Source organism: Lynx rufus, unplaced genomic scaffold, assembly GCF_022079265.1.
Source record: "Lynx rufus isolate CCGP_SWC_20201006 ecotype Redwood Valley unplaced genomic scaffold, mLynRuf1.p SCAF_19, whole genome shotgun sequence".
NCBI classification, from domain to species: domain Eukaryota; kingdom Metazoa; phylum Chordata; class Mammalia; order Carnivora; family Felidae; genus Lynx; species Lynx rufus.
This window is the reverse complement of record NW_025814833.1, coordinates 10,876,185-10,892,358: the sequence shown is the minus strand read 5'-3', so window position 1 is coordinate 10,892,358 and position 16,174 is coordinate 10,876,185. Positions and strand designations below refer to the sequence as shown.

The window sequence follows — 16,174 nt, the reverse complement described above, 5'->3', positions numbered from 1 at the left end:
ATGTTAAGAGTCCTAATTTTTATAGCAGCAATAGCCAAAACATTGAAGGGCATTTTTGAGAGACAGAATGAACTCTGTTCTTCAGGGAGTTGTGGGCTAATGGCTTATCATTTTGGTTGAGAAATTGGCTATTGTAATGTTCTTCGTACCCTCTCTGGTACTCTTTGTTGTGGATGGCATTTTTTGTTATGAACATACTCTCTTTCCCCTCTGTCTTATAAATCAGCGCTGATTGTTTTAAATGTGTTTTGGTTTCTTGAAGGGTTTTTTGCTTTTCATAATCTTTACATTTGTTAGCTATTTTTATTTGCTTTGCTGAAAGAGATCATGGATAAAATTATTTGAATAGATGTAGTAATTTTGAAACAGTACAGCAAGTAAATTCGCCCATAATGAGAAGTAATAAAAGGCCTCTTATTTTCGGAGTAACACTATTTCAGTGTGTTCAGTTTCTGGATATTAAATTTAGATATGTGTTTGGAGGAGGGTGCAGAGAGGAGGAAAACCTAAAATTGAAGCCTTCCGCCCAGTGTTCTCTTAGGAATTACCCTAAGAACTATGAATGCGTAATCGATCGCTGATTCTGTATTTTGGAAAGCATGTTTGAGTATTTACTCCTTCACTCTGAACACATTTCATAAACAATATGTTCACATATTTATGAATATATTGGCAAAATATTATAGTACTTGGTATGTTCTTCAAAGGCTTCGAGAAAAATGGTTTCAGACTGCATCATTATAAGGCTACACTGTTGCTTATTGTCCTTTATAACCTGTAAAGGATCTGTCTGTAGGACAAAGTTGGAGCATCCTGGCTTGGCGTTCAGGGCTTTCACTGTCTGCTCCAGTTTATTGTTGCAACCTTATTACCCCAAACACTCCTACATAGAACCCTCTGTTCCGACCAAGTCAACTCCCCCTTCCTCAAATGTATTTAATGAATTTTCTGCCTCATGTTTGTTGAAGGTCACCCACATGCTTGGGATTTCTTCCTTTACTCCACCTATTTAGTTTTGTTCAAGCCCCAGCTTTTCCAAGAAGCTGTCAGTGACTCCCTGAGTCCATAGCAGTCTCCCTGTTTTTGAGTCTTTATGGTACTTACTATCTTTACCACATAGTTGTTAGTGCTGGCCTTAGTTTCTTTTTATGTTTGTGTCATGTGGTGCCTGAGAAGATGGGGAGCTACTTAAAGGCAGGGGATAGGTCATTTCCTTGTTTCGTCTTCTCTTTATATATTGCTTATATTGTACTTGATAATATTTTTCATACGCATCAGTATCATCTTGTGTGCTTATAATCTTTAGCTTTTAAGCCTTCAGTTGGTTTTCTTGAGGCGAGCTTTTAACACAAAGCAGAACCGTATTTGTCGTTGGCAAGCATTCATTTGTCATAAACTTTATTGGTGTCTACTGTAAGACAGAGGGTTTGAGATAATTCCACCTCATTGTACTTTTTTTTTTCAGTCGAATGCGTGTTCCTTGTGGGAACCCTTCCAGATTTAAATGAGAAATTTGTGAGTGACTCATTTGCCATTCATTTTTGACAAAATTCAGTCATGAACTATTTAGGGGCAATATTTTTGTATGTTGGGGACTACTATTCATTATGTATAAATGAAGGTGGGTACACTGAAACTGAAGAAGAATAGAGCACATTTGAGATGATACATACACACACACACGCTCATACATACACATATGTATACATAAAGTATCCTCCGTTTGATGAAAACAGTTCTGTTTGTTGGTATTGTTACACTTAAAATGACTCTCAGTGGGATAATGTTTCAGAACCAAACTCATTAGTTAGGCAAGCATATCATGGTTTATTGGATTGGGAGGAGACTGGAGGAAGGGAAAATAGGTAGGAAGGTATTCTGTTAATCTAGGTGTGAGGTGGTGAGAATCTGGGGGTAAAGCTAAGTTGGATAAGAAGGGAAAAGTGATAAATTTCAAAGGAAGCAGGGAAGGCTTTTTGTATCATTTTGCTGTTTCTCACATATACATCCACAAGACAAGGTAGACCTGTGGTTCTTCACCTGGGCTGCACGTTAAAATCGCAAGGGAGTGTTTTTTAAAAACCCTGGGCCCCACCCCAGACCAATTAAATCAGAATCTCAGGGGCCAAGAGGCTCGTTTTTTGTTTTGTTTTTAAAGTCTTCCCAGATGATCCTAAAGTGTAGTCAGGGCCGAGAAAGTCTAAAATAGCTCATTTTTAAGGTACTCAAGAAATACTGTTTAAGTGAATGAGAACATGGATAAGAATGTAGTGACTAAACCGAAGTCACTTGTCAAGAGGGTCAAAATCAAAATTAGGAGCTATGTATTCAAGATCTAGTTCAGTATTCTTTTCATTTTATTTTATTAGTTTTTAAATACCTAGGAATAAACTTTTCTTAATGTTTATTTATTTACTTGGGGGGGCAGAGAGTGCGAGGGAATGAGTGGGGGAGGGGCAGAGAGAGAGAGAGAGAGAGAGAGAGAGAGAATCTCAAACAGGTTCCATCCCTGCTGTCAGCGCCGAGCTGCCTCAGGGCTTGATCTCACCTTGAGATCAGGACGAGAGCCGAAATCCTGAGCCGAAATCAAGAGTCTGATGCTTATATATGATTGAGCCACCCAGGCGCCCCTCAGTATTATTTTTATTAGACTTGGTGAAGCAGAGACACATTTTTTTCCCATTATATCATGCCTCTAATGAGTAGAAACTTACAAGAAGCTATAGTTTCTTCAGTTTATATTTGCACTGGTTTATATTTAATACTGTTCAATAACTTTGCGTTAAGAAAATAGTGCCCCCAAAACACGTAGCAGCAAAATCTTGTTTTCTCTATTAATAGTCTTGCTGTGAGGGAAGATGGATAGTTGGTAGCTATTGACCAAGTTTGTTTTTGATGTTTCATTACCTTTTTTGCATTTCTGGTGTGTGTTCTTCACCTGGCCCTGCCCGCCTGCTCTCCTTGTTTCTTTTCCCCTCTTTAGCTCACTCCCCTTCTTCTGCTCTGATGTAGCCCAAAGCTAACTAATTATGCAGCCTTTTCAGGAGATGAATATTTAAAAGGGAGAGTTTGCTAATTTACTTGAATCTTCAATTGGTGGTTTGTGCTCCTGACCTTTTTGAATATGTCTGCCTTTGAGATTCTTCTTGGTTAAAGTCCTCGTCTATATAAAGACATAAAAACAGGGATGAGAAAGCTGGTAATCCATTTCAGGAAAGTAGCTGACTCTTGTTGTAATGTCTTGTCTTCCACGGTCTATAGGTAGACTTGGCGAGGCAAAGGGAAATTACCTAGAACTTTTTCGTCTCTGTGGATACTGTGATAATTTGTTGACCTTAAGAGAGCTTGAAAATTATTTAATAGCCACCCAAACAAATCTTGAAGCTTTTCATCTTTGACTTTGTCACCAATGCTACAAATAAGTCTCAGCCTACTTGCAGCTGCTCCCTCTGCTTCTTCCTATCCCTTTATGTTCATAAACAATAGGTCTGTGAAACAGAGTTAGGAATTCTTACACGCATCAGATCGTGCTGTGTCCTGGTTAATCACATGTTTTCCTGTAAACCTGGAGTCAACTGTACTATTTCCTACATGTGCTGGTTCACCCCTTCAACTGCGGGGCATATGGTGCATTGTATCAGGTTGTACAATGGAGCCAGATAAACTTTGCAGCATCTGATTGTAGGTGAAGGTCCTCTCAGTGCATCCAGTGGAATGGACCTGTGATTGTGATTTTGTGGACTGATTCAGGTATCTACTTTGCTTTATGTAATAAGCGTCTTCCTGGAAAATTGGACGTGAAGCACATTTTTGACAGTTAACTCATCGTTTACTTGCTCTAGATTGAATTTCAGTTGCTGGACCTTGCAGCGATTTATTTTATTCAGTGATGAATTCTTCTACAGCATAAGTAGGTGCCCCTAATTGCTCTCCTTTGTAAGTTCACATTTTAAAATAAAATGTCATCTTAAATTGGAGGGTATGTTCATCATTAAAATATTACCATTTATATAGTTCTTTATAAATTTCTAAGCGCTTTCATGTACATTATACTATTGTATCCTAATAATAACCCTGTGAGCTCGGCAGAGTATACATAGTAATTACTCCTTGTTGTTGTGAGAGGTTAAGTGATTTGCCCAAAGCGAAATGGCCAGCGTATGACAAAGTGTGGGTCAGAGCCTAGGTTTTCCGCCGGTAGCACTCACCATTACAGTGTTATTTCCATTGTGACACATTCTGCCTTTATAATAAAACTCTCGTTCAACTAAACGCTATATTAATAGAGTATTTATTCTGGAGAATGCTTACCTAACTTCATAGGTTATATAATTTTCGCTCGTGGCGCAGTGTGTTTTGTTCTGTGTCGCGTGATAGATGCATAGCTTGTCGCCATGCTTCTCATTCTGACGGTTTTAGAAGAGATTCATTAAGAAAGCCTTTACTGAACTCCAACTTTGGAAACATGACTAGCCAGTACAAAAGAAAAAGACATGGTTCTTGTCCTTGAAGGGTTTGTAACATAGTAGTTGAATGTGTACAGGAATATGTGTGACAATTGTAAAAGAATAGGTGTGCCTGGCTGGCTTAGCTGGAGCTCCATGTTAGGTGTAGAGATTACAAATAAATAAATAAATAAATAAATAAATAAATAAATAAACAAACAAACTTAAAAAAGAAACTTACTAAAATATTCATAAAAAGGAAAAGAATTATATGAGAATACTCGAAATTGTGTGCTTTTATAAAATCTACAAATAAGTGATGTGAAACTGTGTCATAAGGCTTCCTTTTAGTGGGGGTGAAGTTAGTTTGAGAAAGCTTCCTTTAAAGTTAGATGTATGCTGAATCTTGAGATCAAAACAATCAGCATGGGATCAAGTTATGGTTAGGTAGGAGGGGCAGTTGCAGAATTTCAGGGGAAAAACTGTTATGAACACAGAGTTGAGAATAGACACTGCGTGTTAAGGGCAGGTGTTAACCGAAGGTTTACTGTGTATTTTCGCAAACATACTAAGAGGCTGAGAGGAGGAAACTGGTGGAGAGTTCGGTGTTAAAATGCAAGAGGAGGAGGAGAGAGGACCTTTATTTGAGGGCGAGGGAAGCAAGAACAGGGTGGGGAGCTGTTAGCCAAGGATGGGAGAAGTAGCCTGACTAAGGTGCAAGTGAAGTTAGATGTCTGGGGACGTTAATGTCTTAACTTTTAATCGTAAAGAACTGAGGCAGTGTCATCAGGGAAAAGGTTGATGAGCGTAGGAAAAGGTATTCAGTAGAGCATAGTGCTTTAAGGAATCAATTTGGAGAAGAAGCCACAGTTTAGAATTAGGACTGTGTGGTAAGCAGCTAAATTAGTAGCTTTTGGAAAATATGAGCTTATCATATTTTATGAAAAAATATATATACTCTGTGGCAGGTAAAAGAACAGAAGTGGTTGATCGGGATATTTTGGAATTGGATTTACAGGGACACTTTGCTTAAAGTTTAAAATTTAATACTTGGATTTAGATTATCTGTAATACAAACCCTGAAGCATTTATTTGTCATCAAAGCATAAAGTGGGACAAGATCCAGAAGCATACGGACAAAATAAAAGATGATGCTAGGAATACTTTTCACAAATAAAATATATTTCACCAATGGAAATAATTGAAGACTTGCAGCTTATTGATTCCCTGGTACGTAGTAATTGTTTAATTTCCAAGGCACTGTGAAACTGTGCAGAAGGGCATATCATTCTCCTAGACCATCCCAACAGTTCACTCTAAGGGATGCTTAAACTGTGTGATACCCACCCTTTATTCTACAAAGTTTTTATTTTTTTAATTTTAATTTTAATTTTTTTGATGTTTTATTTATTTTTGAGAGAGACAGAGACAGAACGCGAGTGAGTTGGGGCAGAGAGAGAGGGAGGCACAGAATCCGAAGCAGGCCGCAGGCTCTGAGCTGTCAGCACAGAGCCCGACGCGGGGCTCAAACTCAGAGCTGTGAGATCACGACCTGAGCCGAAGTCGGACGCTCAACCGACCGAGCCACCCAGGCGCCCCCAAAGTTTTTCATCATGACCTAGAGGGGAAATCTTTTAGTTCTCTCTGTTTTGTTACACTCTGGTATATTTGGGTACTTCTTGAATCATTTTAATACTCTGGAAAGTTTCAGAAAGTTTTGTCTGCTTCCCTTTATAGAAAGGAACACCTTACATTCCAGGGAACCATTTAATATAATAAAAGCTGTACCAGTCAGTTTTATTTTATTTTTTAAAAATGTTTATTTATTTATTTTGAGAGAGAAATAGAGGGAGTATGAGCAGGGGAGGGGCAGAGAAGGAGAGAGAGAGAGAGAGAGAGACAGAGAGAGAGAGACAGAGAGAGAGAGAGAGTGTATCCCAGGGAGGCTCTGTGCTGTCAGTGCAGAGCTGGATACAGGGCTCGAACTCACGAACTGTGAGATCATGACCTGAGCTGAAATCAAGAGCCGGACGCTTTAACTGACTGAGCTACTCAGATGCCCCTGTACAAGACAGTTTTATAATTGTAATTTAAGTTTATGTTTAGTCTCACTTAAAAACTAGTGCACTCAAGTCTTCTAAAGGTCAAGTTTTAAATTTTAATCTTTACATTTCTCCTGTTTCAAATAAATTGTAAGTTGGTAGCATTCCACTTACAGAATATCAGTGTCCTGTAATGGGTAAACAATGGCTGTTTTCTAATGTATTTTTTGATAGGAAAAATTTTAAAAGTTGTTTTTTTCCAACTAAGGATGTAAATCTAATTTTATGTACTCCTGTATGATTTTTGACAGAGATTTTTGTCACTTTACCTTTAAATTGATCACTTCAGTCTTTTTCAGTAGAATTTTATGCATAATATTAAGGATTCAAGATGACAAAAGACAGAAATAAAATAACTGCAGCATAAACTTTTATTTGAACTCTATGGAGACTAACCAGTTCTAGAACATTTGGAAATTTGGATTGCATTCAGAAATCACTTCATTAGATGGTTATGCCCCAAAGAGGCTCTAGAATGCACAGCCTAGAATTCTTCCTTTCTCTTTTTTTTTTTAATCTTTGTTTTTGAGAGACAGAGACAGAGCATGAGCGGGGGAGAGGCAGAGGGAGAGGGAGACACAGAATCCGAAGCAGGCTCCAGGCACAGAGCCCAACGTGGGGCTCGAACTCACGAAACGTGAGATCATGACCTGAGCCGAAGTCGGACACTTAACCGACTGAGCCACCCAGGCACCCCTAGAATTCTTCCTCTCTTAAAAAAGTAATTCCAATATGTAAATCCTTAATACTTTGAGCTATTTGGTTGGGGATGTCTGTGTCAGTGGGAAATCAATTGCTTTTAAGGGTACCTGCCTGGCTCACTCACAAGAGTATGTGACTTTTCATTTTGGGGTCGGAGTTCGATCCCCATGTTTGGTGTAGTTAAATAAATAAAATAAATAAATAAAAACTTAAAAAGAAATCAATTACTTTTAAAGATATTTATAAATTAAAAATAGTAAATTGGACATAGATAACTTTTTTTTTAAGTTTATTTATTTATTTTGAGAGAGAGAGAGAGAGCTCAAGCCGGGGTGAGGCAGAGAGAGAGGGAGAGAGAGAGAATCTCAAGCAGGCTCTGTGCTGTCAGCGTAGAGCCTGATGCAGGACTTGAACTCACAAACTGTGAGATGACCTGAACTGAAATCAAGAGCCAGATGCTCAATCAACTGAGCTACCCAGGCACCCTATGAACATAGATAACTTAACCTGCCTTAATATGTAAGAATGGATTTGTCATGGGGTACCTGGGTGGCTCAGTCAGTTAAGTGCAGACTTTGGCTCAGCTCATGATCTTGCGATTTGTGAGTTCACGCCCCGCGTCGGGCTCTGTGCTGACGGCTCGGAGCCTGGAGCCTGCTTCCGATTCTGTGTCTCCCTCTCTCTCTTCCCATCCTCTGCTTGCACACTGTATCTCTCTCTCAAAAATAAATAAACTTAAAAAAAAAAAAAAACATTTTTTTTTTTATTTAAAAAAATTTTTTTAAGTTTATTTTTTGAGAAAGAGAGCACACAAGTGAGGGAGGGGGCAGAGAGAGGGAGAGAGGGAATTCAAAGCAGGCTGTCAGCACAGAGCCCAATGCGGAGCTCGAACCCAAACTGAGACATCATGACCTGAGCCAAAACCAAGAGTTGGACACCCAACCAACTGAGCCACCCAGGTGCCCCAAAGGAACATTCGTTTAAGAAAAAAAAGAATGGGGTTTTCATATGTATTTTACCTATATGGACAAGATTGTAAAGTTGCTGCCTTAAAGGAATTTATGATTTCATAGTGCTATGAAATAAATACTTATTTGTACTCACGTATCTATTGTATAGGCTAGATCAATTGTTCTCAACCAGGGAAGATTTGCCCTAGAGTATATTTAGTAATATCTGGAGATGTTTTGATTGCCACAACTTTGGAATGCTACTGACATCTAGTAGGTAGAGGCCTGGAATCCCCTAAGGATCCTGTAGTGCATAGAGAGGACTGCCACAGTGCAGGTTCAAAGAGGGAGAGGTGACATCTGATTGCATTGGTAGAAAATCAGAGAGGGCTTTATAGAGGATATTGGAGGTAGGGGAAAGGATCAGATTCTATAGTTACTCATGAAGAGGGAAACTACATAAATATTGACATCTTAAAGAGTCTCTTCAAACTCAAAATATATTTAAAAAATCAGCTCCTGGGGTGCCTGTGTGGCTCAGTTGGTTAGGCCTCTGACTCTTGATTTCGGCTCAGGTCAGGATCTCATGGTTCGTGAAATCAAGCCCTGCTATTGGCACAGATCCCGCTTGGGATTCTCTCTCTCCCTCTTTTTCTGCCTCTGCCTCCCTCGTGTGCACGTTCTCTCTCCAAATAAATAAATAAACTTAAAAAAATAAGTTAAAAAACCAGCTCTTGCTATTGACCTTAGGCCCCCTGGTCACCCAGACCATAAACTTGAGAATGATTTTCGACTCTTCCCTTTCCCTTCTATATCTAGTTAGGAACTAAGGCCTGTTGGGCATAGCCCTTTGAATAGCTTTCAGATCTCTTTCCTTCCTGTCTATTTTCGCTGCTATTGTTGTAATTCAGGTCCTCCTCCCCTCACCTTTAACTGGACTTATCAGCAGTTTTCCTGAATGATCTCTCTCTGCCTCCTATATGCTTCAAATCCAATTCTTCACACTGTAGCCACAGCACTCTTTCTAATATGCAGATCTGATTGTCACTCGTAGCTGCTAACACACCTTGGAGCCAGTAAGCTTATTCCTTGCTTATTCCTTGTCTTGAATATTTAAAAAAACGTTTAAAAAAGCTAACGCATACACTGTGCTCTATATGACTGGTAATTTTTGTATTACTTAATATTTATCTTTCATTGTGTGACTATACTCTATTCACTTTCTCTCTGATGGCCATTTGGGTTGTTGCCACGTTTTTGCTCTTGTGAACAGTGCTGCTGTAAGTATTATTATGTCTCCTGTGGTGCACGTGCAAGAATTTCTCTTGCGTATACACTTGGTAGTGGAATTTCGGGGTTATGTGGCATGCCAGCGTTCAACTTGAGAGACTGCCAGATTGGTGTAAAATTTACATTTCTCTTGGGGCTCCTGGGTTGCTCAGTTGGTTGAGCATCCAGACTCATGATTCAGCTCAGGTCATGATGCCAGGGTCCTGGGATCGAGCACTGTGTCGGTCTCCACGCTGAACGAGGAACCTGCTTAGCATTCCCTATTCTCTCCCTCGCTCCCTCTGCCCCTCTCCCCTGTGCATGCGTTCTCTCTCTCTCTCTCTCTCTGAAATGAAAAAAAAAAAAGTACATTTCCTTCATCATGTATGAGAGAGCCTACGAATCCAGATCTCCAGCACATAGTATTGTCAGATCTACACATTTTGGCCAAATGAGTTTAAAATGGTGTTTCAGTGAAGTGTTTCTTGGTATACATTTTTCTGATCACGAGTGATGTTAACATACCTTCAAATGTCTTTTTGGCCATAGGTGTTTCCTGTACTGTGAAATAACTTTTTGTGTATTTTGCCCAATTTCTATTGGCTGTTTGTCCTTTTCTTATAGAATTCTATGAGTTAAAGTATTCCTTACACTACTCATTTGTCAACTTTGCATATTGTGAATGTTTTCTCCTAGTTTATCACTTGTCTTTTTGCTACTTTTTTAAATTGTTTTTTTAAAATTTTTAAAAAACATTTGCTTATTTATTTATTTTGAGAGACAGAGAGAAACAGAACACAAGCTGGAGAGGGGCAGAGAGAGAGGCAGACACAGAATCCAAAGCAGGCTCCAGGCTCTGGGCTGTCAGCATAGAGCCCGACGCGGGGCTTCAACTCACGGACCGCGAGATCATGACCTGAGCTGAAGTTGGACGCTTAACCTACTGAGCCACCCAGGCGCCCCTCTTTTTGCTTTTTAAGAAGTCTTTTCATTAGCAAATGTTCAAAATTTTAATACAGTCAACTTTGTCCGTGCTTTATAGTTATTGCTTTTTGTGTCTTGTTTTAAGAATGTGTGAAATATATTCATCTACCTTTTTTACTAAGAGTTTTAAAGGGTTGTTTTGGATAAACATTTTAAGTTCCTAATCAATATGGAATTGATTTTTATATAATAGAATGAGGTCCAGTTTCATATTTTAAGACACAGATCTTTTTTTCCAGATCTATCTCTGCTTACTCCTTTTCTTTTTAACATTTTCTTGAGTTATAAGTCACATAACAAAAATTCACCCATTTAAAGTATATAGATAGTATAGGGGCACCTGGATGGCTCAGTTGGTTGAGGGTCTCTTTTTTGTTTGTTTATTTTTTAGTTTATTTATTCTTAGAGAGAGAGAGAGAGAGCACAGCTAGGGGACAAGAAGAGAGAGGGAGACACAGAATCTGAAGCAGGCTCCAGGCTCTGAGCTGTGGGGCTCAAACCCAGGAACCGTGAGGTCATGACCTGAGCCGAAGTCTGACGCTTAACCAACTGAGCCACCCAGGCACCCTGAGCGTCCGACTCTCCATTTCAGCTCAGGTCATGATCCCAGGGTCATGGGGTTGAGCCCTGCATTGGGCTCTATGCTGAGCAAGGAGCCTGCTTAAGTTCTCTCTCTCCTTCTCCCTCCACCCCTCCACCACCCCTGCATGCACGTGTGTGTGCCTGCGAGCTCTCTTAAATTAAAAAAAACAAAATAAAAAAAATTAAAGTGTATAGTTTATTGATTATTAGTTCTGCACCCATCACTACAGTGTAATTTTCGAATATTTCCATTGTGTTCCCCCAAAACCCCATAACTATAAGCAGTCCCTCCCCATTACCTTCTCATTCCCCTCATCCAGACTTAGTTAACCGCTAATCTCTTTTCTGTCTCTATAGAATTAGCCCATTCTGGACATTTCATATAGATTGATTCATAAAGTATCTGGCCTTTTGTGACAGATTTATTTACCATAATGTTTTCAAAGTTCGTTTATGTTGTAGCATGTATCAGTACTTCATTCCTTTTTAAATCTGAATAATATTCCATTGTACATTTTATTTATCCATTCATCAGTTGATAGACAATTGGATTGTTTCCACTCTGGCTGTTTATTATAAATAATACTGCTGTGAACACTGATGTACACGTTTTTGTGTAGATGTCTGTTGTCACTTTCTTGTGTATATAGGTAGGAGTGGAATTCCTGAATCCCGTGGTAATTCTATGTTTAACAATCTGAGGAAATGTTAAATTGTTTCCAAAGTGCTAGCACCACCATTTTACATCGTGAGGATTCTAATTTCTCCACCTCCTGGACAACACTTGTTATTACCTGTATTTTTGTTGACAGCCATCTTAGGGTGTGAAGTATAATCTCCTCATGGTTTTGATTTGCATTTCCATAATAACTATTGATGTTAAGCATCTCATGTGTATATCTTCCTAATGGAAATATCTATTCAGACTTTTTGCCTGTTTTCTAATTGGGCTGTCTTATCTTTACTGAGTTATAAGAGTTTTTATTTTTTTAATTCCGTACATAAATCCCTTAACAGATATATGGTTTGCAGATATTTTTTTCCTATTCTGTGGGATCTCTACTTTGAAACACAAAATTTTGAAATTTTGACAAAGCACATTTTATCTATTTTTAGTTATGTTACTTGTGCTTTTGGTGCCATACCTGAGAAACCATTGCCTAACCCAGGGTTATGAAGGTTTACCCTTATGTTTTTGTTTGAATTTCATAGCTTTAGCTTTTACATTTAGGTGTATTGTCCATTTTTAGTTTTTTGTGTATGGTGTGAGGTCAGGGTCCACCTTTATCCTTTTGCATGTGGATTTGGTTGTCCTAGCACCATTTCTCGATAATAAATTTCTTTCCTCATCCACTTGTCTTGTCACCTTTGTTGAAAATCAGTTGATTGTAAATGTAAATGTTTATTTCTGGACTCTCAATTCTACTCCATTGATCTTTATTTCTGATATATATATGGAGTAGAATATATATATATATTATATATATATTATATATATATATTTCTGTCCTTATCCCAGTACCACACTCTCTTGATTTCTGTAGCTGTGTAGTGAGCTGTGTCTGAAGTTTTATAACCAGGAGGTGTGAGTCTTCCAGCATTGTTCTTTTCCAAGATTGCTTTGGCCGTTCTGAGACCCTTGCCTTCTTGTATAAATTTTAGGATCAGCCTGTCCATTTCTTTAGAAAATGCAAGTTGGGATTTTGATAGGAATTGTGTTGAATTTCTAGATCACTTTGGGGGAGTTTTACTGTCTTAATATTAGATTGTCCAACCTGTGAATATTCATGTCTGTAAAAATTAAAAAAAAATTTTTCCTAAAACGTTCATTTATTTTTGAGAGAAAGACACACGGCATGAGTAGGGGAGGGGCCGAGAGAGAGGGAGACACAGAATCCCAAGTGAGCTCCAGGCTCTGAGCTGTCAGTACAGCTTGAACTCACAAACCACAAGATCATGACCTGAGCTGAATTCGGACCCTTAACCGACTGAGCCACCCCGGTGTCTCAAATGTTCATGTCTTTTGACTTATTTATAGTTTTCATTTCTTTCAACATTTTATAATTTTCCTAAGTTTTTATTTTTTTTTATTTTACTGTAAATAGAATTTTTCTTTTTTAAAGTTTACTTGTCATAGAATATTAGATTAGTTTCAATTCTACAGTGTACTGATTTGACATTAATAAACATTACAAAATGATTACCATGATGTGTAGTTATCATCTATCACCCTACAAAGTTATTACAATACTATTGACTATATTCCCTATGCCACACTTTACATTCCTGTGACTTATTTATTTCATAACTGGAAACTTGTTCCTCTTAATCCCCATCACCTATTCTGCCCATCCCTCCTCCCACCACCAGTTTGTTCTCTGTGTTTATGTTTGTTTTATTTGTTTTGTTTTTTAGATTCCAAATATAAGTGAAATCACAAGGTATTTATCTTTTTCTGCTGACTTATTTCACTTACCATAATACCATCTGGTTTCATCCAAATTGTTTCATATGGCAAGATTTTTTTTTATGGCTGAGTAAATATGGAAATTTTTTCTTAATTTTGTTGTGGGGATACTCATTGCTAGTGCATAGAAATATAATTGGTTTTTACATACTGACCTTTTATCTTGCAACCTTGCTGAACTAGTGTCTTCATTCTAATAGTTTTTTAATGGTTCAGTAGGTTTTCTGTATACAAGATCATGTCATCTGCAAATAGAAATGTTTTACTTCTTTTTTTTTTTTTTTTTTTTTAATCTGGATGCTTTTTACTTGTTTCTGACTTAATTGTCCTGGCTAGAACTTCTGGTAGTACAATGTTGAGTAGAAATGGTGAGAGTGGAAATTCTTGCCTTGTTCCTGAATTTAAGAGGAATGCAGTCAGTCTTTCACCATTGAATATGGTGTTAGCTCTGTTTTTTTTCATAGATGCCCTTTATTAAGTTGAATAACCTTTTATAACCTTTTATACCGAAGCCTTTTATACCGAAGTTTTTGAAAAATTTTTTAAATCACAGTAGGGTGTTGGATTTTTCAGATGCTTTTTCTGTGTTTGTTGAGATGATCACATGGGTTTTGTCTTTTACTGCATTAATATGGTATGCTTACATTGATTGTTTTTTTGTCTATTATATCCCCCTTGCATTCCTGGCTTACTGCTCTTCAAGTTAGTCTTTTTTTTTTTTTTAATATTTATTTATTTTTGAAAGAGAGAGAGACAGAGTGTGAATGGGGGAGGGGCAGAGAGAGAGGGAGACACAGAACCGGAAGCTGGCTCGGATCTGTCAGCACAGAGCCCAACATGGGGCTTGAACTCACAAACCGTGAGGTCATGACCTGAGGTGAAGTCAGTCGCTTAACCGACCGAGCCACCCAGGCGCCCCTCAAGTTAGTCTTATACTGCCCCCAGACTCCACAGTGCAGTCTCCCAAACTACATGCTGTTCCTTGACGGTATCATGCACTTCTTTTTTTTTTTTTTCAAGTTTATTTTGAGAAAGACAGAGCACGAGCGGGGGAGGGGAAGAGAAAGAGGGAGAGACAGAATCCCAAGCAGGTTCCACGCTGCCAGCACATTAGCCCGGTGTGGGGCTCAAAGTCACGAAACTGAGATCGTGACCTGAGCTGAAACCAAGAGCTGGACACTTAACTGACTGAGCCACCCTGGTGCCCCATATCATGAGCTTCTAGGTTTCCATGTTTTTACCACCTACTGTTAAATGTCCTTCTCCTTCTTTTCTACCTTGTGAATTCCTATTGATCTTTTGTATCCCAGATCAGGTCTTTATTTGTTTCCTGTCCTCTCATCTTCCACATATAGTGATTACTCTATACTTCTGTTATAACAGGTGTGATCCTTTATTGCAATTAATATATTTCCTTTGTTGTAGCATTCACCATCAATTTAATAACTTTTCTGGAAAAAAAACTTCCACAATAAGCACACACGTGGATTTCAGAAATGTTAACATTAGAAGAAAACGGGCATTATAAAATCAAAGAAATATGGTATTTGTTTACATTTCCTTTTACTGATTTTGGAGTTATTTGAATGTAGTTACTTTGCTGCCACTCCAGCACTAGAGTGTGTGGTGCATAGTAGGTGTTTAACACATTTGTTCAATTAAGCTTGCTTCTTACCCTGAATGCCTTTTCAGTTCTCCCATAATTTGTCTATTTCTTTTTCCTCTATATTTCCCACTGCTCATCTGTGTACCCTGTTCTCCAGTCAGATTGGACTTCTCATTGTCTCCCTGATGTTGTTTTAATTATTTTGTTATTGAGGTACCTGGGTAGCTCAGTTGGTTAAGTGTCCGACTTCGGCTCGGGTCATGATCTCGCAGTTTGTGAGTTCAAGCCCCGTGTCAGGCTCTGTGCTGACAGCTCAGAGCCTGGAGCCTGCTTCAGATTCTGTGTCTCCCTCTCTCTCTGCCCCTCCTCCAGTCACGCTGTCTCTCTTTCAAAAATAAACATTAAAAAAAAATAATAATTGCTTTGTTATTATTTAAAAAAATGAAAAACTATTAGAAGAAAAGAAATACGTTTATTTTTTATTTTAGTTTTTGAAAGTAGGCTCCATGCCCAGCGTTGGGCTTGAACTCACAACCCTAAGATCATGAGTTGTGTGCTCTACCGGCTGAGCCAGCCAGTCACTACAAAAATAAGTTTATTATTGCTTCATACGCAGAAATATGATTATTTAATTTTTAACTATTGCACATTAGCTATAGTTTTTTTTAAAGTTTATTTCTTTATGTTTTTAATAACCTCTAGACCTAGTGTGGGGCTTGAACTCATGATCCTGAGATCAAGAGTCATGCTCTTCCTAAAAAAAAAAAAGTGTATTTATTTTATCTATAGTTTTTGTATATTGTTATATTGTAGCATGGGATATGTTTTTATTTTATAATAATTGACAGCTTTTATTTATTTATTTGTTTGTTTGTTTGTTTGCTTATAGACTGTATGACCAACATAGGGCTTGAACCCACGATCCCGAGATCAAGAGTTGCATGTTCTACCAAATGAGCCAGCCAGGTGCTCCACAGAATAGTTGACTACTTTTAAATATTTAGGTTAACTAATAAAATTGATTTTTGAAAACTGTGGTAGACTCTAAGTCTAAAGTTCTCTTTTGG

General features: G+C 38.2%; 1 protein-coding gene across 2 annotated transcripts in view; it reads left to right on the top strand.

Moving 5' to 3' along the window:
- The window catches only part of LRCH2 (leucine rich repeats and calponin homology domain containing 2), a 97,219-nt gene that overhangs the window by 1,108 nt on the left and 79,937 nt on the right, over positions 1–16,174 (top strand). The window lies entirely within an intron of this gene.